Source organism: Echeneis naucrates, chromosome 2 (genome assembly GCF_900963305.1).
Source record: "Echeneis naucrates chromosome 2, fEcheNa1.1, whole genome shotgun sequence".
NCBI classification, from domain to species: domain Eukaryota; kingdom Metazoa; phylum Chordata; class Actinopteri; order Carangiformes; family Echeneidae; genus Echeneis; species Echeneis naucrates.
The window spans coordinates 9,630,256-9,652,128 of NC_042512.1; the positions used below are offsets into that span (position 1 = coordinate 9,630,256).

A 21,873-nucleotide genomic window follows, 5' to 3' on the forward strand; every position below is an offset into this window, starting at 1 on the left:
CTGTTCAGTCACATCAACAGCAGGCTGCCATCCACAGTTCATCACTTTTATTTTCATTCCTTCTTCAAATCTTTATTTTTATCATTTAATATGTTTTGCTGTGTTTGAACTCCTTAACGCTTTGAGCTACAGAAAGAACAGGAGCTGTCGCAACACACAAGCATTTCAAAATAAAAGCCGATTTAGATTATTTTATTTCTATCTTTAGCTCAGATGTAGGCAAAGCACAACACTGTCAAGAAGGATCTTTTCCACATCGGTGACTCAAAGTGACGGTGGCCACTGGAGAATCCAGCACCTTGGACCGCTCGGCTACACAACCACATACATCTGCTAGCTTCACTGCACTAATGCCACATGTCTCACATTTTGTGTCTCCTCAAAGCTGCGTCCAAAGGATAGGAGGAGAGAATAGAAATATGTCCTTGAAGCATCCTGGACACACAACCAGTCAGCGTGCAGCATCCAACCTCACAAACTCTCAAACAATATTTCATGGTTCTGGTGAAACCAAAGTCGAGGAAAAGGACAGCACAACTGTGTGAACATCAGCATGTCGTGTTCATGGAACAGACCCTGGCTTCAGGCTTGTAGACAGATTAAATTTGTTCTCCAAAGAACGGAAAAATGATGAGACAGGCGACAGGCAATGTGTTGCACTGATGGTGAGAGTTGAATAGCAGCCTCATCAAATCGACTGACTACAGAGGTGATGCCCCCTTGTTGCGAAAATCAGGGATTGACTCCAAATATCCAAAATTAACTGAAAAACGGCTCTGCTGTCACAATAAACACATTAAAACTGAAACAATTAAACTGTATAGTGTGAGCACATATTCATGGGTGTCACAAGATACTTGATGTCCTCACGTATGAATGAATGTTTCACTGATGCAGATTTTTTTTTTTTTTACATTCCTTTGGTTCCCATTTTCTGCTCAAGTGATGTTTTTGTGAGCTCTCTTCGGTACCAGAGCATCCCTGTGACCTTACTGTGACCTGTGGATCTCATTTCTGCCAGCCAGAGTCTGTTATGAATGATAAAATCTGAAAACATTCATGGAATAAATAGAAAACAGCATCACAGAGTGACAAATATTTTTAGAACTTTATAGCAAAGTATGTCACAATAAGTAGAAAAAATATGTTGATAGACCGACAGCATAGGTCTCACTTTGAGCGATGATTTAGAAAATAATGCTCAATGCTCATTTTCACAAAACTACAATGGATCACAGTTTAGTTCTGATAAAGTGAGTAACTTACAGGTTTAATCCATTTTCAGTTTATATTATTTTCATATCACAGCATATTTTAGGCATAATACAACAAATTGTCACATAATTTTTGATGGCAAATAAAAAAAACAAAAAACAAAAACACATGTTTCTATAAAGATGAATTAGCAGAACAAAAGTCAACATTTTTTATGCGTTTTATTGAAATTCTTTGACAAAACCTTTTTTTCTGGTATATATGTCACTGACTCAAACACAAATGAGTGAGGACAAAAAACAACAAAGCAAAAGTAAAAACAAATTACCAAACATGTTACAGTTTACTTTTGGTCAACCAGCAAAGATCCTGCAGTCACCTGCTTCGGTCTTTTTCTTCTTAACATTTGTCACAACCAAACGGTTTCCCCTCTGTATGGACCTCCATGTGAAATTTCAGGTTTCGCCTTAGTTTAAATGTTTTGCCACAAATATCACAGCTGAAGGGTCTCTCTCCTGTGTGGACTACCATGTGTGATTTAAGGGCGTTCTGTAGTTTAAACCTTTTCCCACAAACATCACAGCTGAAGGGTTTCTCTCCTGTGTGGACTACCATGTGTGATTTAAGGGTGTTCTGTAGTTTAAACCTTTTCCCACAAACATCACAGCTGAAGGGTCTCTCTCCTGTGTGGACTACCATGTGTGATTTAAGGGCGTTCTGTAGTTTAAACCTTTTCCCACAAACATCACAGCTGAAGGGTCTCCCTCCTGTGTGGACTACCATGTGTGATTTAAGGGCGTTCTGTAGTTTAAACCTTTTCCCACAAACATCACAGCTGAAGGGTCTCTCTCCTGTGTGGACTACCATGTGTTCTTTAAGGATTTTCTGTCGTTTAAACCTTTTCCCACAAACATCACAGCTGAAGGGTCTCTCTCCTGTGTGGACTACCATGTGTTCTTTAAGGATTTTCTGTCGTTTAAGCCTTTTCCCACAAACATCACAGCTGAAGGGTCTCTCTTCTGTGTGGACTACCTTGTGACTCTTCAGATCCCACTTTTTTTTAACGTTTTCCCACACTCAGGGCAGCTGAATGGTTTTTCACTGCTGTCACATCTTCTAACATTTACGTCACCTTCATCTATTTTCACATCTGACTGGGCCACTCTGGTTTCATTAGAATCATTCTCACTGATTTCAGTATCAGAGGAGTCTGAGACCTCTTCCTCTGGATCTGGATCTGGTTGAAGAGGACTCTGTGGATCACAGCTCCTGGCCGGTTCATTCATCTCTTCATCCTCACTCTTCACCTGAAACGGCCTCACAGGGTTCCTGGTCTCCTCCAGTCCTGGTACCTGGTCCTCCTCCTGTTCCTGTTTAAGGACTGGACTCTCTGAATCCTCCGGATCCGGACTGGAGGTGAACTCAGCAGGAACCTCTTTTTTCACCATCAGCTGCTGAACATCTGGAGGAAACGATTCAATAATGAATCCTCTTTATTAGCTACAATATGAACACAGTAATTCCTCCAGCTGCTTCATTCTACATCTGCCAAATACAGTCCTCAGCCTTTCTCACTCATAAAAACAACCGACCCGTTTTGTGGATCAGGACTTGGGGCTGCAGCAGCTCCAGCTGGCTCCTCTGCCGGTCGATCTCCTGCCTGAAGCCCGAAGCCTCCTCCTCATATCCGGCTACCATTCTGTCCACGGCCGCTAAGATCTCCTGGGAGGCGGCGGCGAGTCTGTCGGTGACAAAACCCTGCAGGACTTCTGCTGTGGACATTTTAGCTCCTTCACTTTCCAGCTGAGGGACAAAGACTGCCAGTCCTGTTTGTGTGGAGTGAATATACGGATATTACCAGTATGAGACACTTTATCAAAACATTTCCTATATTATTTTTCTAAACATTGATTCAATGTGGTCCTTAACCTGCAATTTGCCCTTTAAGGTAACATTTGTGACTATCTAACTACTTTCTTAACCCTCCACCCTCCATATCATTGATAAAACTTGCTGACTTGTGATTGACCTCTGAAATCACCAACATTACCCCAAAAATAGCACTTACTGCTCTCAGAACACAAGTCTGTGCTTCAGTTGAGGAAACGTTGATGACAAATGCATTAATTCAGCTGATCTGACGAAATGTATTAATTTTTGTCCAAATTCCATCCAGGACAACCCCAAAGAGAAGCACTTGTACAAAAGGAAGTCTTCCGTCTTTTTATTTGAAATGATCATTGTTGCATTCTAAGAAGAAGTTGTTGTCTTTGTCAGTCAGCACTGCTCCAACAAGTAGCACTTACTGAATTCAACAGTCAAGTCAGTGCTCAAGTTAAGGTAACATTTGTGGCTTTCAAACTACTTTCTCAACCCCCAATTGATAAAATTATAAAACTTGTTGTCCTGGTGATTGAATAAAAGACAGAATTGCATTCCTCATTTTTTTTGTCCAATTTCCATCCAGGACAACCCCAAAGAGAAGCACTTATGCACAAAGACTTCATGAGTGTCTCTGATTGGAGTGATCCGAGTTAGATCTGAAGAAAACGTGGCTCCAAGACTTATTGTTGTTTTTGTCAATTAACACTGAAAGTGGAAAAAGACAGCAATTGAATTGACTAAGTCCCATTAAGCTTTCATTTTTACCTCACTTAGGATCTTCTCCTCAAGAGTCTTTGCATTAACTTCCCAGTCGTGTCCAATGGACTCCCTTTCAGGCTTTTACCTGAATTTATCTTCTACCTGAATGAAACCACTCCCACAGCTGCCTGCCTACTTTGTTCGGGCGGTTTCAATGGTCTTGGTAATGGTTTGTAATGAAGAACACATTTAGTCCATCAGGAACAGACAACGATCCTCTTAAATTCATGAGGACCATTAGCATATGGTGAGAGGACTGTTAACTGCAGTGATTAGGGATCAGGGTTGTGTTGTTGTAGCTGATCTGAAGAAATCTATTTAAAATTGCAAATCATCATAATTTTTACTGAATTTCTGAGCAGGACAACCCCAAAGAAAAGCATTTATGTAGAAAGGAATAATTGTAACTGTCTGCGTTAGAGCTTGCTGTTGTGTTTGTCAGTCAACAAATAGCTGAGCTGTGTAGTTGTGTTGTGCTACACACCAAACATGTCCAGAAAAGACAGACTGTTCTGTGTATTTCCCTGAAGAGCTGTCAGACTGTGTTCACACCTTGATTCCTGCCATCACAGTTCACCTTTTGTGTCTTACTTTTGTTATCCTTTCCAAAATTTTATTTGCTGGCACAGAGGGACCCGAGGCACTAATAAAAAAAGGAGGGGGGCCTGAAAGTGTGACTTGGTTCCCATCGTTCATATTAAAGAGCCGTTAAAGAGACTCTCTGTGATCAGCTTAGGGTTAGCTGTCATGTTTCTAAAAGCATGTCTGAGGAAAGAAAGCGTCAACAATTGTTCAAGGCTTTTGATGGTGTAGTGGTGGTCAGTCATCATTGGTGGTTCATCTGTAGAATTCTCACCTGCCAGGCGGGAGGCCTGGGTTCAATTTTCTGGAATGTAAAACTCTGCTCTCCATGAAAAGCAGCAGTCAGCTCTGCCTGGATACAACAGTGGTCAGGGCTGTATGATGTATGTTTATACTGAAACACTGACAGCTCTCCTCCATCTCCCTCTTTTACTTACTCTGGGTTCCAGGCCTCGTTGGTGCAGCAGGCAGCGTGTCAGTCTCATAATCTGAAGGTTGTTGAGTTGGCCCCTCTCACCACTTCCAGTTCCACTTCCAGGCCATTGAAGCAACAATGAGAAGTCATTGTCATTGCTCAGTTGGTAGAGTCCCTGGTTCAATCCTGGATTTTAGTACCTGTGGTGTGTCCTTTAGAAGACTGTCTTTTTTAATTAATGAGAGATAAAAAGCTATTCAGGAAATGTCAAGGTGCCAAACAAACCAACATTTTCTACCAACATTTAATTGATGAATCAGTTGAATGAGGACAGATGTGACTTAAAGCAAAACAAAGTCAGCAATAAGGATCTTTTCTAAGAGGGCCCTCAGACAAAGAAGCTGGGTCACAGCACAGGACGGATCCAGAAGAGACTGCAGCACAGCCTGCTATGTGCAGAGTGGTGCAACAGGAGCGTGCTGGGCCCATAACCCAGAGGTTGATGGATCAAAACCATCCTCTGCTGTTCTAACACACTGGATGTTCCTTCACCGTCTTTGTCTTTTTCAGCAGCACTGATTTACAGGAAAACATGCAGAATGTCATTTATCACTTTCTCCAGTAATGTGTACAGTTGTCACTGTGCTCAGTGACTCAGTGATGCTGTTGGATGCTTAGAGGGCCGCCGTTCTTAAAGTGTGGGCTCCACCCCACTGGTGGGGAACAGAGACATGACAGGTGGGGCTTTGTTAATGCCTTTCTTTATGGACAACAAAGATCAGAAATTCAAAACAAAACACCCCCACACACACAAAGTCATCATTAACACTTAAAACAGAACTGCTCCTTTGACATGACCTTACAACCCTGTGGTTCCATGGTGTAATGGTTAGCACTCTGGACTTTGAATCCAGAGATCTGAGTTCATACCGCGGTGGAACCTCTGTCTTCTGATTTAGTGACTACATATAACAGTAACTCCACTCCACCCAAAACAGTGATCCACCCCTGAGCAGAGAAGAGGCTTCATGAAACAGTTTGTCTTTTCACCTGCTGCAGCAGCTCAGAGCCTCTGTGGTTCAGTAAAGGTCCAAAGAGGATGTAGCTCAGTGGTAGAGGACATGCCATATTGTGAATGAAGCTCACAGGACAGTCATGGTCACATACTCTTCTCTCCTCCAAACCTTTGAGGTTTCTCATAATGTCACATGGGTGTCATTCCTTCTGTGAAGGTGGTAGAGTGGCCGAGCAGTCCGACCTGCTGCATTAAGGCTCAAGTCTCTTCAGAGGCAAATAGTTTCAACTGCCAGCTTGTTATATCTGTAGTGTCTAACATTATGAACAAGGCACTGCTGTGATTCAAACCCAGGAGACAGGTGCTTTGACCAGCTAAGCCACAGCACCACTCTCATGTATATACAGAGGATCTGGTGATGGAAGTGTAATGTGTATACTGCAGCTGAGGTTGATGGTAAAGTGGTTTGTTTTAATGTAGGACTCTGAATCTACCTGAACCTGTTTGACTGCAGATGTGCATTTTCATTTGGACCCCAGGAAGAGTAGCTGCTGCCTCAGTGACAGCTAACGGGGATCCTAACAAGAGATAAACAATAAACAGACATTTCCAACCATCATCAAAATGTATTCTTTCATCAAATGTTCCTAAACTTCTATTAAAGGCAGCATTACTGCAGCAGTCAGCACCGTCGTACAGTGTTGGGGAAGTTACTTTAAAATGGAATCAGTTACAGATTACTAATCACTGTAAAAGGGATGAAACAGAACTATTTCATTCCTTCAAAAAGCTATAAGATAAATATATTCAACCACATTTTATTTCATTCAGAAAGTAAAAATAATGACATTAATAATTTTATGACATTGTTACACACAGTGACATATTTCAAGTGTTTATTTCTATTAATATTGCTCACTGTGACCTCCAGCTGATGAAAACCCAAAAGTAGTTTATTTCAACAACATTTGACTTCACCCACAAGGAACTGCTGGGATTTAAACAGACAGACTGCTGTGTCCTTTTAATTGAATTGAACTTCTATAGTTACATGAGGACCCAGTCAAGTGCTGGTATGCTGATGAAACTTTGAAGTTAATATGGCTTTATCTCAACAAAGAGGCACTGCTGGGATTTGAACCCAGGATCTCCTTTTTACTAGACAGGCACTTTGACCAACTAAGCCACAGCACCACTCTGAAGTACAAAGATCTACAGAGGATCTGAAAATATCGCAATATAAGTGGCTGACCATCATGACTGCTAGCAAAGTTTGTCTCCTGTGAAAAGCAGTCAATCACCAATTTCCCTTCTGTGCAGCACAGTTACAAAGTTACTGTTGCTTCACTTTACAAGATACTGCAAATAACACAACCAGCCAACCTCACACAGCTCCATATCATAACAACAACGAAAAAATACAGGTTCTGAGGTTATTCTGAGATGGAGAAATACTGAGTATCTGGTTCCAGAACAGCGGACAGGGGTCAGTTCAATCAACATTTAGGATAATTCTAGCTGGAACTGCAGACTGGAACATCATAGAGTACTTCAAAAAGTACTTTGCATTTTAAACATAACAGCTGAAGAAGAACATTTTACTTCTAAATCCCTCCTGATAGCCAGCAGGAGCTTCACTTGGACTTTGCTCACACTTCTGGAATATCCAGGCAGGGAAGGTTTCAGCTGTTGTCTTGTTATTGTTACAATACTTAACTACAATACTTAAGTCAGGAAACTGTGACAAGGCTTTTGAAATTCCTTCCACCTGCCTCCAACAAAATGTAAATGAAATATGCCAAACTTTAAAATTTAAAATGTGATGAAGTAACAGTAATGAAGTAACATAGTTTGTTTGCAGTTCACATGACACAACTGAACATCTTCTTTTCTCACCTATTTTGCTTCATCTGCTTTTTAGTGTCCAGGACACAGAGGAAGAGGACGTCTCCACATGCACACTTGTTCTTGATGTTTTCACTTACTGTTAAATTAAAAAAAATAAAATTTTAATTTATCCAAGTGTAATTAGTTGTTATGTAATATATTATATATATATATATATATATATATATACATAAAACAACTTTGTCCCCAAACACACCTTACAGCAGTTGAGGTGAAAGAAAAGCAGTTTCTGTCAGAAGTGGGATTTGAATTCACACATCAAGGGGAGGTTTTTCACTCAGACAGCTGTTTGCCACTCGAGGGCGTTCCTCCTTCCTGTTTCTCCAGCATTCTGGGGCTGAGGGGCTCACAGTGGGCGGAGTCTGCATCCATCAGAGAATGTCTCTCCTGGCTTGCCAATTCTAATAAGAATACATGTCCCATATGGTCTAGCGGTCAGGATTCCTGGTTTTCACCCAGGTTCAAATCCCGATATGGGAATTCTCTTGGATTACACGACACAAACCTGTGGAGGTGAAAAGGCTCCAGTGATGTAGAGCTCCTGGCACGTCAGTAGACCTCCTTTTTGTGAGCTCCCCTGTCCTGGTGAAGAGGGCAACACCTGGCAGGTCCTGTTGGCACTCTGGACCCTCCAGATGTGCTCCATCCTCCCACTGCCCAGCAGGGTAACTCCAAAGGAGTCATTGCTACTGTTTCATCTGAAAATTCTGTCATTCCGTGAATCAAAATGGCAGCATGGTATTGCATGGTACGTTGCACAATACTGTAATTAATATTTAACCCTGACTAGTCTGCAGCTCAGCTGCCTCATACACAGCTAACTGCAACTGTGTAGCTGACACTGTGCTATCAAAGCTAGCATCAACTCTTCTGTTTCCTCATCAGAGACTGGCAGAATGAATGTGATGCAGATTTTTACAGAACATCCAACCTTCCAACCACCATAATTAATTGAATTTTTGGTAGGATGACTAGGATGACTATGCTGACTGGATAATTGAGAGATCAGTGTTAGACAAGATAAGTACTTCCTGTGCTTCATTAGCAGAGAGACAACAGGGTAAAGCAAAGCACAACACTGTCCTGAGGATCTATCCCACATCGAAGTGATGGTGGCCATTGGTGCAATCCTGAAATGAGAAACCTCACAGTGAAAAAGTTTGTGTTTGCATGTGAAAACACATAGCGTTTGGCAGGGGGCACCCAGATTTGAACTGGGGACCGCTTGTCAAACGCTCCACCACTGAGCTACACCCCCCATAAACACACACAGCAATTTTGGTCTTTTAAAAGTTTGGGCGGTCAAAAGTAGGCCAAAACAACTTTGTCCACAAACACAACTTGCTGCAGTAGAGGTGAAAGAAAAGCACTTTGTGTCAGAAGTGGGATTTGAACCCACGCCTCCAGGGGAGACTGCGACCTGAACGCAGCGCCTTAGACCGCTCGGCCATTCTGACAACAAAAACCAGCAAATGACCCGAAAAATTTGTTGAAAAATTAGCCCATCAAGCGACAGAGACATGCAGAACTTGTCCTGTTGCAGCCTGCTATTCCAGCTAGAATTATCCTAAATATCTGCCTTTGAGGCCATCAACCATGACGAGGTGGCCGAGTGGTTAAGGCGATGGACTGCTAATCCATTGTGCTCTGCACGCGTGGGTTCGAATCCCATCCTCGTCGGTGGTTGCTTTAGTCTGTCTAAGTTGCAGCCTGCTATTCCAGTCAGAATTATCCTCAACGTCAGCTGGTGAGAGCGTTCCAGTATCAAGGGTGACATCGTTGATGACTGCAGTCATGGATTTGATCATACTGTGATAAATGACATTCTCCATGTTTTCCCTAACCCAAATCTGTAAATATTAGTCAAAGGAGACAAGAAGAGCAGTGGTTGAACAGCTCCCTTCGATAGCTCAGTTGGTAGAGCGGAGGACTGTAGAGGCTTACAGCTGAAATCCTTAGGTCGCTGGTTCAACTCCGGCTCGAAGGAGGTCTTTACTTTCATCGGCCTCATCCAGCAGAGTGATGAGTTTACAGACAGGAGGTGACCACTGTTGTATCCCTTTTCATGTAGAGCAGCTGTGTTTTATATTGCAAGCAGCACTGAGTTTCTAATATTCAGGAATTGAAATCCCAGTCTTCCACAAAACAGGCAGAGATCCTGTCCACAAAGGAGTTTAAACAAAGAACATCCCTGGGTGGGCTTGAACCACTGATCGTTGTAACCTACAGCTGATGGAGGTGAAGGTTTCAAATCCAGTTCAGTCCAAATAGTTCGAGTTTTGTTGTTGCTTCTGTCTGCAGAACTCAAAGGTATCTGGCAGGACCATGTTTGTCTTTTGAGCTTCATTAACAGAGTGCACTCTACTGTGGAGGTCATGACAAAAAAATGGGAGGAGTCTTTGATCTCTGTGATGTCATTAGTACCTTTGTGACATCACAGAATCAGCTTCTCCTTTGATGGTTACTGATGGAACAGGAAAAGGTCAGATCCTGATATAATCTTGTGAATCCACAAGTATGCCTTTCTTTGTTTGTGTACCAACAGCCTGAGCTCTGGTTCTGACTTTGTTTTGATGAACCTCATTATTTACACACAGCACATTCAGGACATTAATGTGACAGTTTATTATATGCTAAAGAAACTTTGGCAAGAGTCACAATTGTCAGCCACGTACATTGGGGGTCTTTTAAGATCCAAAATACATCCTGTCTTATCGGTTTGGTGCTGTGGCTTAGTTGGTCAAAGCGCCTGTCTAGTAAACAGGAGATCCTGGGTTCAAATCCCAGCAGCGGCTCATTGATCAAGTTATTAAGGTTGTTGAACTAAATTAACTGCATGGTCTTCATGTCTCTCTTTGGAGCATTAATCAAGTTTTGTGGAAGAGGTGAAACCAAACCAGATACTATCCAGCAAAAACAGCTGAGTAGAGTGCTGTGGATTTGAGCCGGTAACAGGTTGAATGATTCCAATGCAGATAAAGGTTGTGTATGTTGGCTGGTTAAAACAGCCTGTGTTTAAATCCCAGCAGTTCCTTGTTGCTAAAGTCAGATGTTGTAGAAATAAACTACCTTTGGGTTTTCATCAGCTGTAGGTTACAACATGATAAGCACATGATAAGCACTTCCTGTGCAAAAGGCCACTCTTTAACTAACTTTAACTAACTAACGGTAACTTTGTTACCGTTTTGGTACCGTTCATTTGTACTCCTATGGTTTTATAGATATTACATATTTCTGGTGATGGTGTCACCCAGCCCGCCATGTTCTCTGAATGGACCTGAAGTGGTACAGTTTGTCACTCTGCTAGATGAGTCCTAACAACAGCACTCAGCTGTGTCATATTTTAAGGCTGTGCAGATTACAGAGATTCTCCAACATGCTCTGTAGCTCCCCACCTGGGAAACTTGGTCCATGAAAGCAAACAACCGTCAGAGTCAGGCCGACCACAGAGCCTGTTCTCCTGATCAGCCTGTTCAAAGAGAAACCATCTGATGAAGCCTCCTCTCTGTTTTGGGTGGTGGGTGCATGTTATTCACATGTTATATAGGTGAAGGTTATTCTCAATCCCTCTCACACTAAATCAGATGGCAGAGGTTCCACTGAGAGCTGAACTCAGATCAGTGGATTCAAAGTACACAGTGCTAACCATTACACCATTTTAAGTCCTTAAAATGTCTAATCATATGCAATTACTGTGTGGCATCTTTTTACAAATGGGATTTTTTTCACAGATAGAAATGATTTCATTCAGTTCAAATCTGGGTGCCCCCTGCAAAACCTACATGTTTTCATACGCAAGCATGAACTCTGGTTGACTGTGATGTTTCTCATTTCAGCCCACCTGGTGTTGGTATCGTCTGTCACTGTAACTTTTGTTCACAGGGAGACGAAAAAATGGCCAAATTAGCTGATTAGTTTTCATTGACAAGAAACAAACTGGCAGTGGTGGGATTCGAAGCCACGCCTCCGAAGAGACTGGAGCCTAAATCCAGCGCCTTGGACCGCACGGCCACACTACCCTGTGAACAGAAGCTAAGGAAGCCATTTTCCTGTTGCAGCCTGCTATAAGATAAAAATTAAGATAAAAATATATATAATCTTGCTGTGCATGTGCAAATGAAGAGTCACGATGGTCAGCCACATACGTTGGGGGTATTTTCAGATCCAAAATACATCCCTGTACATCAGAGTGGTGCTGCTACGGAGTGTTGCATCAGTGGCCACCATCACTTCAAGTAACCCAAATGGGAAAGATCCTTATTGACAGCATTGTTGCGCTTTTACATCTGAACTAAAGATACAAATAAAATAATCTAAATTGGCTTTTATTTTGAAATGTTTGTATGGTGCGACTGCTCTTGTTCTTTCTGCAGCTCAAAGCGTCAAGGAGTTGAAACGCAGCATAATGATAAAAATAAACAGTCTGTATTTTTTCGGAATTTTTAGGAACATTTTTTGCAGCTTTAGCAGCCCGGCTAGCTCAGTCGGTAGAGCATGAGACTCTTAATCTCAGGGTCGTGGGTTCGAGCCCCACGTTGGGCGATAAGTAGTTTCTTTTTTTTAGACCCAGACTTACCCAGCAGAACACTGCCTGGTTATGAGCAGGTTAAAAAGTACTGAGACTTCCACCTGCAGTCTATCCAATGACCAGCAGGGGGCTCCACTGGTTGACAAAAACAGTCAGGATGGCCAAGCGGTCCAAGGCACTGTGTTCAGGTCGCAGTCTCCTCTGGAGGCGTGGGTTTGAAAGGGTCATCTCTGCAGTTGTTCTCTGAAACCGTCTGTATCTGTATCGTAGAAGAAGTAAAAACAAATGGGAAAATAACACTCAGTAACATTTATGTCTGTATGTACTGTATGTTGTTGTTGCAACATGGAAAGACTAACGCACCCACCAACGAGAATGCGATTCCAACCCACACGTGCAGAGCACAACAGATTAGCAGTCCATCACCTTAATCACTCGGCCTCCTCGTCAGGTTTGATACTTGTCCTGGAGTCTCCAGGGGAGACTGCGACCTGAACGCAGCACCTTAGAACGCTCAGCCATTCTGACGACAGAAGCTGAAAAATTTGCCCATCAAAGTGAGTCCAGTCATTCCAATACACAATGACCACGATCTGATAAGATCACATGGAGGCTCAGAGTTTGCACTTGCTCACACGTGTGGAGTGGACAAAACAGGTTGTCTACAGGTTAAGGTTTCACATTGGAACCTTCACTGTGTGAAAGGACAGATTTTCTTTCACCTCTACTGCTGTAAGGTTGGAATAGCAGTCCCATCTGGGGTGGTGTACAGCAGAGTGGCGCAGCGGAAGCGTGCTGGGCCCATAACCCAGAGGTCGATGGATCGAAACCATACTCTGCTAACAGCTCTTTAGCAACAGCTAGCTGTTCACTATCCAAAGTTGTTGTATTTCAAGATGACATAGTTACAATAGTAACAATGCCATACTGAAGCTGCACTAGCTGAAGAGGGGACATCTTCAGTCTTGAAAACATACTTCAGTATTAACCTTGCTTTTTTTAACTCCCAGCAGTTTTCCTTAGCAGTGGAATTAAAGCAGATTTCAATAGTTTTAGTGCTGAGTCTGCCTCCTCCTCTCACGAGTAGCTGCTTCCTCAGTGACAGCTAACAGGGATCCTAACAAGTGATAAACATAAAAACAGACATTTCAAATTTTCATCAAAATGTATTCATTCATCATTCTAAACTTCTATTAAAGGCAGCATTATTGCAGCAGGCAGCACTCTATGGTGGAGGTCATGAGAAAAAGTGGGAGGAGTCTTTGATCTCTGTGATGTCATTAGAACCTTTGTGACATCACAGAATATATAATAGGCATATAAAGTATGCCTTTCTTTGTTTGTGTACCAACAGCCTGAGCTCTGGTTCTGACTTTGTTTTGATGAACCTCATTATATACACACAGCACATTCAGGACATTAATGTGACAGTTTATTTTATGCTAAAGAAAATCCTTTGTTAGTTGTCACAGTGGACTTGGCTCATCATGTTTTGCTGACTAACTGGTATTTGAGTTGTGTAGAAAAAACAGAAAGATCTGACAACAGCTTTGAAAGCAGATACAGTCCATCCAGATAAACTTTGAATTAACCTTAAACAGGTTCCAAGGATATTTAGAGAATGTTCAAGAAGGGCCAACATGGACAGGCAGGATTCAAACCCACTACAAAGATCTGACATTCAAAAACATCAATTCCTGAATTAAAAACTTTACCTGCAGCATCTGGAGAAGAGAAACTGTATTTTAGTGGTTGGTGCTGTGTTTAGCAGAAAGACATGTGGTGACTGACCTCTTTTTACAGAAGACAGACCTCAGTAAGAACCATGGCAGTCAGGTGCTTGTGATTGTGACCTCTCTCACCCTCAGCAAGAATCATCCTAGACCAACGAGCCATTAGCAGCAAGACTTTAATGGCATTCAAAATGTTACACACCGCGTTTATGAGATGCTTTGAGTTCAACATGTTTCCCACCACATTTATCATACACTAAGACAGTAATGTTTACGGTGGCGTCATAAACATATTAGAACATTTTTAACAAACATGTTTGTTTGTCCAACTGTTTGTCTGGATCATTTTGTTTGTTTATTTTTTTTGTCTGTATCTGTCTGTGTTGCAATGGACAACAGATACACCCTTGACCCCCAGAATCCTCCCTGCAAAGAGGGGGCACATGGCTGTTGCAATGAAGTTTAACCACATTCTCACTGAAGCCAGGGTGAGTAATTATATCATACTTTACCTGAGTATACATGTGGGTGACAGGGAAAATGGCTTTGAATACAGGTCATTGATTAAACGTATCATGCACCTTAGGTCTCAGTCGGGACCCTCACAGATGCATCTACTGGCACTGGATGCGCAATCAAAAGTCAAAGCTAAACTATTCTTTCCACTGACAGCGTTCTAATTCAGCATGTGAGCCTTTGATGGAAATTCAGTCCATAAAAATGGTTGTGCAGCCTGAGTTCAATTCCCAGTCAGGGAAAATGCCTTTCTTTACTGACCCCATGACATAAATATGTTATCATGCACCTGCAGGGTATTCCAGGTAGGAGGTTCGATAAACTCTGAGTCATACAAAAGGGCTGTGATTTTGGCCATTTCCATGCAATGGGTGTATAGTGGTGAGCATAGCTGCCTTCTAAGCAGTTGACCAGGGTTCGATTCCCGGCCATTGCAGTTTACCTGTGTGTCTACAATTTAACTTTATGTTTTACGTTTGTTTTCCTTCCTGAGATCCCAAAATCCTGTAGATCTCAGGCCGATGGTGCCAAAGTCCTCCAGCTACAGACCTGTAACCCGTCCTCACCACAGCTGTACATCTGTTACACCCTGTAGTTGTCTCAGGGAAAGGGAAGCTGATTGTCATATAGTGATGGGATGGCTCCATACTCCAGAACATCCCTATGAACCCGGTCATACACCTTCTCCAGATCAAATCTTCCATGTGTCGACTAAAGTTCCAGTGGATAAGACAAAGCACGTCCCTGGGTGGGCTCAAACCACCATCCTTTCAGTGAACAGCCGAACACATTGATAATTGTGTCACAGAGACAGGTGAGGGACAAATTATGTGATAATTCTGTTTAAACTGCTCTAATTTGTTGCCAGATTGGGCTTCTTTTGATGAAATTGGGTTTCGCAAGATGGAAATTGGGCTGCTTTGGAATACATATGGGGCTTTTTGTTTAAATATTGTGAGCAATGTTACAGAACAAACTGTCCCCTGATGGTCAAAGCACATGATCCAAATAAAGAAATATCTGATTGATATGAGATCCAGCCAATGATGTTAGTGATCAGAGACAGCTGGACATGGCAGGTTTCAATCTTGGTGAAGTCCCTTTGAGGAACAGAGGGAACATCATCCTGTTGTTGATGAATAGTCCTGATTGGAGGTTTTTCTGTCATTTCTTGTGGTTGTCCTGCAGATTTTGTTCTCTGACTTCATTATAAATGTTGAAGTGTATGATCTATGCTCTGTGTGAGATCTTTGATGACCTGAAAGTTCTCCCCCTCAGAAAAAGTGTGTAGTTTGAGCTAATGGCTCGTTGTTCTAGGGGTATGATTCTCGCTTCCATCTGCTCAACTCAGGTAAAAGTTGTAATACAGGAATGATTATTTGTGGGTGTTTTTGAATTTTTGGATGTCAGATCTTTGTAGTCCATAAAGAAAGGATGAGCTAGCATTAACTTTTCTGTTTCCTCATCAGAGACTAGCAGCTGGAGACATGTCAGGATGGCCGAGTGGTCTAAGGTGCCAGACTTAAGTTACGCTACTTCCTGTGAAGCGGGGAATTCTGGTCTCTGAATAGAGGTGTGGGTTCGAACCCCACTCCTGACAACTTTTTGTGGATGAAAAATCTGCATAAAATGGGAATATGATTGCTTGACAATCAAGGGTTAGGACTGAAAACTCTAAAGCCTGTGGCTCCCTGTGGTAGAAATGGACAGCATTTGTTGGACTAAATATAACTTAGCTGTTACTGAATCATCTGTACAGGCTGAGTTAGATGTAGTGAACTTAAGTTTAACAGTATATATACAGATACAAAGAAGCTGGACTTGAGAGTTTGTGAGGTTGGATGCTACACGCTGATTGTTTGTGTGTCCAGGACGTTTCAAGGGCATCTTTCTGCCATTCTCTGCTCCAAACATTTCGATGCAACTTTCAGGGGTCAGAAACATGTGGCATTATTGCAGGCAAGCTAGGACTGACATGTGGTAGTGTGGCCGAGCGGTCCAAGGTGCTGGATTTAGGCTCCAGTCTCTTCAGAGGCGTGGGTTCGAATCCCACCACTGCCAAGCTTTGCACTTTGAGCTGACACTGTGCTATCAAAGCTAGCATTAACTTCTCTGTTTCCTCACCAGAGACTGGCAGCTGGACACACGTGTCAGGATGGCTCAGTGGTCTGAGGTAACAGACTCAAGAAAGACTCAGCAGAAAGTTTCAATTCCAACCACATCTCACATCACAAGTCTGTGCTTCAGTTCAGGAAATGTTGATGGCAAATTTGTGAATTTAGCTGATCTCAAGAAACAAATAAAATATTTTGTCAAAATTCCAAACAGGACAACCCCAAAGAGAAACACTCATGCAGAAAGGAATCAACAGTGTCTCTGACTGGTCTGATCTGAGTTAGGATGACATGGAGGAAGATGATCCCACAGTGCTGGAGGTCCTTCATGCCCCCAGCACATCCACACTGGCGTCCAGCCCTCTGCCTTCTACTTCCTCTTCTGTAGCTGCAGTTGATACTCAGGCTGAAGATGAAGAAATGGTAAATATCATTGTGTCCATTTGAGAACGCAGGAATATAAACAGGAGTCTAACTCTTGACTCGGTTTCTTCAAGTCCTTCTTGAATGATCTCGAAATTTATTTGTTTGTATAATGAGCATATGCCTGCAGGGTTACAGGGTGTAATGGTTAGCACTCTGGACTCTGAATCCAGCGATCTGAGTTCAAATCTCGGTGGAACCTAAATCTTACCAGTGAAACACTAAAATTCCTGTTTGTCCACTCTACAGCTTCTATGCGATCTAATCAGGCAGTCATTGTGCTGCGTTCAGGTTGCAGTCTCCCCAGGAGGTGTGGGTTCAAATCTCACTTCTGACAGAAGCTGCTTTTCTTTCCTCTGATGCCAAAAACCAGGGGCCTTTACAGCTTCAGTCTAACGCTCTCCCAAGTGAGCTGCGCACGCTAGCATGTTAGCACAGCAGAATTAGCTCAATGTGCAGGCTGCTGGCGTAGTATGTATTAGTATCAATAAGTCTTGTCTTGTAAACAGGACATGTTGCATTCAAACCCCAGCAGTGCTTTGCTCTCAGTGGAGTTCCTGCTCATCACTTCCTGTATTCCAGCTTTTGCTTGCAGTTTCTGGACAAGACAAAGTGGTTGTTGCTGTGTTGAGCAGATGGAAATGTGGTGACCGCTTTTCACAGGAGACAAACTTTGGGAAGATATTGGCAATATAACACCCGGGACCTCTCACACCCGAAGCGAGAATCATACCCCTAGACCAACGAGCCATTAGCTGCAATGACTTAAAGGTCCTGGATCTGAGGGAACCACAGGGAGCACACAGGCTTTAGTGTTTTAAGTCCTAACTTCTTTATTATGAAACAGTCAAATTCCCATTTTATGTGCCTTTTCAACATTGCATAGTGCATGAATGAGTGCAACATTGAATTGTTTAATTAAATCTAAAACTGATGTTAGACTGAAGATCTAAAGGTCCCTGGTTTGATCCCGGGTTTCAGCATCAGAGGTGGACCTTGTTTTGACCTACATTTCCAATATTCTGCCTCGTCTTTCAACCACACCACAACCACATGAAATATTGTGAGGTTGAATGCTGCACGCTGACTGGTTGTGTGTCCAAATGGCTTCAAAGACATCTTTCTGCCATTCACTCCTCCAAACCTTTGGACACAGCTTTGAGCTTTCTCACAGGTGACACAGGTGTCATTATTTCAGTGAAGATGTATGTGATATGGTGACCAAGGAACTGTATTCAGGCTCCAGTCTCTTTATGCAGGTCATCTCTCTCTCCGCCATTTACTAATATATATATATTATATTAGTATATTAGTATATATTATATATTCTTCATGACTCAAAGTTTGTCTCCAGCACCAACCACTAAAACACTGTTCCTCAGATTCTGCAGGTAAAAGCTGATTCAAAGAAAAGAGGGATTGGCATTCCTCATCTTTTTTGTCCAAATTCCAACCAGGACCAGAACACACAAAGAATTCATCAATGTCTCTGATCGGAGTGAATCAATAGATTCTGTAATTGAAGGCTTTCTTTGTCAGGAGTGGGATTCGAACCTACGTCTCCATTCAGAGACCAGAACACCCTTTAGTGCAGGAAGGAGCTAACCTTGAGTCTGGCGCCTTAGACCACTCGGCCATCCTGACAGACGGAGTGTTCATTGAATTTGAATTACTTCCATGTGACAAGTGTCTACGCTCTACTCTGCATTGCCATCATATTGGAGGTGGGAGTTTGTGAGTTTGGATGCTGCACGCTGACTGGTTGTGTGTCCAGGATGCTTCAAGGACAACTCTTCCAAAGTGGATGAAAAATCTGTATAAACTGCGAATTTGACTTTTTCACTATAAAGGGGTTAGGACTGAAGGTCAGTATCTGGAGGATTTTGCAGATGATGTGCTCCTTTCGGCACCATCAGCCTGAGAACGACAGCAATCATTGGTTCGGTTGCCATCCACAGTTCATCCCTTCTATTTTAATTCCTTCTTCAAATCTTCATTTTTATCATTCAGTATGTTTTGCTGTGTTTGAACTCCTTAACGCTTTGATCTACAGAAAGAGGACATGACCTGACTGTGTGTCTCATAAATGTATGAATCCAATCTGTTAAAGTGAAGCTGAAATGAATCCTTGTAGCATTAATTGTTCAGCAGCATGACTTGTCATGATACTGAGGTTGTGTCCTGTCTGGGGGTCACCACAGAGGAGGAGCTAGTGAGGACAGGCAGCATTATCAATGTCCTCATCTCATCCAGAAGGTTTCATCAGACAGATAAGTGATTTAGCTGTCACAGGAGCTCAGAAGCTGTCTGGTTAGCTAAAGCTACCACACCATGCAGGGGATGTAGCTCAGTGGGCGAGCGTACTGCACAGCTGGGGCAAACTGGCAGTGGTGGGATTCGAACCCACGCCTCCAAAGAGACTGGAGCCTAAATCCAGCACCTTGTAGTCCCATATGGTCTAGCAGTCAGGATTCCTGGGTTTCACCCAGGCGGCCTGGGAAAGTTTAACCACATCAGTGGAAGTGTAGTGATTTGATCCCAGGATTTCCTTTTTCCAGAAACAGGCCCTGTGAGCAGCTAAGCCACAGAACATCTTCAGTCAGACCAACAGCAGGCTGGAAAGTGAAGGAGGTAAAATGTCCACAGCAGAAGGGGGGCAGTTCATTGGACACGTCATATGAAGGGCTCATCTGGGATTTGAACCCTGGACCTCTCGCACCCAAAGCCAGAATCATACCCCTAGACCAACGAGCCCTTGATAAAGTTTTTTAAATTATTGAAAAAATTTTACTTTTCATTCTGCTCTTTATTCAAGCGTTCTTTATTGACAAGAAAGATCCAACATTAAGAACAGAACAGCTACACACAAACAAAATAATGATGAACAGCCCTTCAAGAAGGGGGACCAGAGGGTGTGTGCCAACTACAGGGTCATCATGAACCTCTGGGACTGGGATTTCAATTCCTGAATATTAGAAACTCAGTGCTGCTTGCAATATAAAACACAGCTGCTCTACATGAAAAGTGATACAGCAGTGGTCACCTCCTGTCTGTAGACAGACTCATCACTGTGCTGGATGAGGCCGATGAAAATAAAGACCTCCTTCGAGCCGGAGTTGAACCAGCGACCTAAGGATTTCAGCTGTAAGCCTCTACAGTCCTCCGCTCTACCAACTGAGCTATCGAAGGGAGCCGGTCAACCTCTCCTCTTCTTGTCTCCTTTGACTAATATTTACAGATTTGGGTTAGGGAAAACATGGAGAATGTCATTTATCACAGTCTGATCAAATCCATGAATGTGGTGTTATTAGCAACACACTCTAACCAGCTGACGTTGAGGATAATTCTGACTGGAATAGCAGGCTGCAACTTAGACAGACTAAAGCAACCACCGACGAGGACGGGATTCAAACCCACGCGTGCAGAGCACAATGGATTAGCAGTCCATCGCCTTAACCGCTCGGACACCTCGTCATGTTTGAATGCTTCAAAGGCAGATATTTATTAATTCTAGCTGGAATAGCAGGCTGCAACAGGACAATTTCTGCATGTCTCTGTCTCTTGATGGGCTAATTTTTCAACAAATTTTTCGGCTCATTTGCTAGCTTTAGTTGTCAGAATGGCAGAGTGGTCTAAGGTGCTGTGTTCAGGTTGCAGCCTCCCCTGGAGGTGTGGGTTCAAATCCCACTTCTGACAGAAAGTGCTTTTCTTTCACCTCTACTGCAGCAAGGTGGGTTTGTGGACAAAGTTGTTTTGGTCTACTTTTGACCGCCCAAACTTTTAAAAGACCAAAATTCCTTTGACATGTTGAAATATTGCCATTCTGTCCTTGGAAAATTTAAACAACCTGGTTCCAATCAACGAAAAGGAGGTCTACTGATGTGCCAGGAGCTCTACGTCACTGGAGCCTTTTCACCTCCACAGGTTTGTGTCGTGTAATCCAAGAGAATTCCCATACCGGGAGTTGAACCCGGGCCACCTGGGTGAAAACCAGGAATCCTGACCGCTAGACCATATGGGACATGTATTCTTATCAGAATTGGCAAGCCAGGAGAGACAGTCTCTGATGGATGCAGATCCATCCACTCCATCCACTGTGAGCCCCTCAGCCCCAGAATGCTGGAGAAACAGGAAGGAGGAACGCCCTCGACCAACAGTGGCAAACAGCTGTCTGAGTGAAAAACCTCCCCTTGATGTGTGGGTTCAAATCCCACTTCTGACAGAAACTGCTTTTCTTTCACCTCAACTGCTGTAAGGTGTGTTTGGGGACAAAGTTGTTTTATGTATATATATATATAATATATATAATATATATCACATAACAACTAATTACACTTGGATGAATTAAAATTTATTTTTTTTTAATTTAACAGTAAGTGAAAACATCAAGAACAAGTGTGCATGTGGAGACGTCCTCTTCCTCTGTGTCCTGGACACTAAAAAGCAGATGAAGCAAAATAGGTGAGAAAGGAAGATGTTCAGTTGTGTCATGTGAACTGTGAACAAACTATGTTATTTCTCCATCTCAGAATAACCTCAGAACCTGTATTTTTGTGCTGACTGCTGCAATAATGCTGCCTTTAATAGAAGTTTAGGAACATTTGATGAAAGAATACATTTTGAAATGTCTGTTTTTTGTTTATCACTTGTTAGGATCCCTGTTAGTTGTCACTGAGGCAGCAGCTACTCTTCCTGGGGTCCAAATGAAAATGCACATCTGCAGTCAAACAGGTTCAGGTAGATGCAGAGTCCTACATTAAAACAAACCACTTTACCATCAA

General features: G+C 42.6%; 14 non-coding genes across 14 annotated transcripts; 8 read left to right on the top strand and 6 right to left on the bottom strand.

Moving 5' to 3' along the window:
- The first annotated feature begins 5,726 nt into the window (after positions 1-5,726).
- On the top strand, positions 5,727-5,798 carry trnaq-uug (transfer RNA glutamine (anticodon UUG)). Its single transcript has one exon. It is a non-coding gene; the product is annotated as a tRNA-Gln (tRNA).
- A 1,192-nt stretch (positions 5,799-6,990) lies between these two features.
- On the bottom strand, positions 6,991-7,064 carry trnat-agu (transfer RNA threonine (anticodon AGU)). The gene has a single exon. It is a non-coding gene; the product is annotated as a tRNA-Thr (tRNA).
- Positions 7,065-9,152: 2,088 nt separating this feature from the next.
- On the bottom strand, positions 9,153-9,235 carry trnal-cag (transfer RNA leucine (anticodon CAG)). The gene has a single exon. It is a non-coding gene; the product is annotated as a tRNA-Leu (tRNA).
- A 141-nt stretch (positions 9,236-9,376) lies between these two features.
- Positions 9,377-9,458, top strand: trnas-gcu (transfer RNA serine (anticodon GCU)). Its single transcript has one exon. It is a non-coding gene; the product is annotated as a tRNA-Ser (tRNA).
- A 219-nt stretch (positions 9,459-9,677) lies between these two features.
- Positions 9,678-9,765, top strand: trnay-gua (transfer RNA tyrosine (anticodon GUA)). Its single transcript is given in 2 exon segments — positions 9,678-9,714; positions 9,730-9,765. It is a non-coding gene; the product is annotated as a tRNA-Tyr (tRNA).
- Positions 9,766-10,499: 734 nt separating this feature from the next.
- trnat-agu (transfer RNA threonine (anticodon AGU)) lies at positions 10,500-10,573 on the top strand. Its single transcript has one exon. It is a non-coding gene; the product is annotated as a tRNA-Thr (tRNA).
- Positions 10,574-12,247: 1,674 nt separating this feature from the next.
- Positions 12,248-12,320, top strand: trnak-cuu (transfer RNA lysine (anticodon CUU)). The gene has a single exon. It is a non-coding gene; the product is annotated as a tRNA-Lys (tRNA).
- A 3,724-nt stretch (positions 12,321-16,044) lies between these two features.
- On the top strand, positions 16,045-16,155 carry trnal-uaa (transfer RNA leucine (anticodon UAA)). The gene is made up of 2 exons: positions 16,045-16,082; positions 16,110-16,155. It is a non-coding gene; the product is annotated as a tRNA-Leu (tRNA).
- A 379-nt stretch (positions 16,156-16,534) lies between these two features.
- On the top strand, positions 16,535-16,616 carry trnal-uag (transfer RNA leucine (anticodon UAG)). Its single transcript has one exon. It is a non-coding gene; the product is annotated as a tRNA-Leu (tRNA).
- Positions 16,617-18,625: 2,009 nt separating this feature from the next.
- Positions 18,626-18,736, bottom strand: trnal-caa (transfer RNA leucine (anticodon CAA)). The gene is made up of 2 exons: positions 18,699-18,736; positions 18,626-18,671 (listed from the first exon to the last, which is right to left on the bottom strand). It is a non-coding gene; the product is annotated as a tRNA-Leu (tRNA).
- A 1,038-nt stretch (positions 18,737-19,774) lies between these two features.
- trnap-ugg (transfer RNA proline (anticodon UGG)) lies at positions 19,775-19,846 on the bottom strand. Its single transcript has one exon. It is a non-coding gene; the product is annotated as a tRNA-Pro (tRNA).
- Positions 19,847-20,193: 347 nt separating this feature from the next.
- Positions 20,194-20,281, bottom strand: trnay-gua (transfer RNA tyrosine (anticodon GUA)). Its single transcript is given in 2 exon segments — positions 20,194-20,229; positions 20,245-20,281. It is a non-coding gene; the product is annotated as a tRNA-Tyr (tRNA).
- A 424-nt stretch (positions 20,282-20,705) lies between these two features.
- Positions 20,706-20,788, top strand: trnal-cag (transfer RNA leucine (anticodon CAG)). Its single transcript has one exon. It is a non-coding gene; the product is annotated as a tRNA-Leu (tRNA).
- A 253-nt stretch (positions 20,789-21,041) lies between these two features.
- On the bottom strand, positions 21,042-21,113 carry trnae-uuc (transfer RNA glutamic acid (anticodon UUC)). The gene has a single exon. It is a non-coding gene; the product is annotated as a tRNA-Glu (tRNA).
- Between the last annotated feature and the right edge of the window lie 760 nt (positions 21,114-21,873).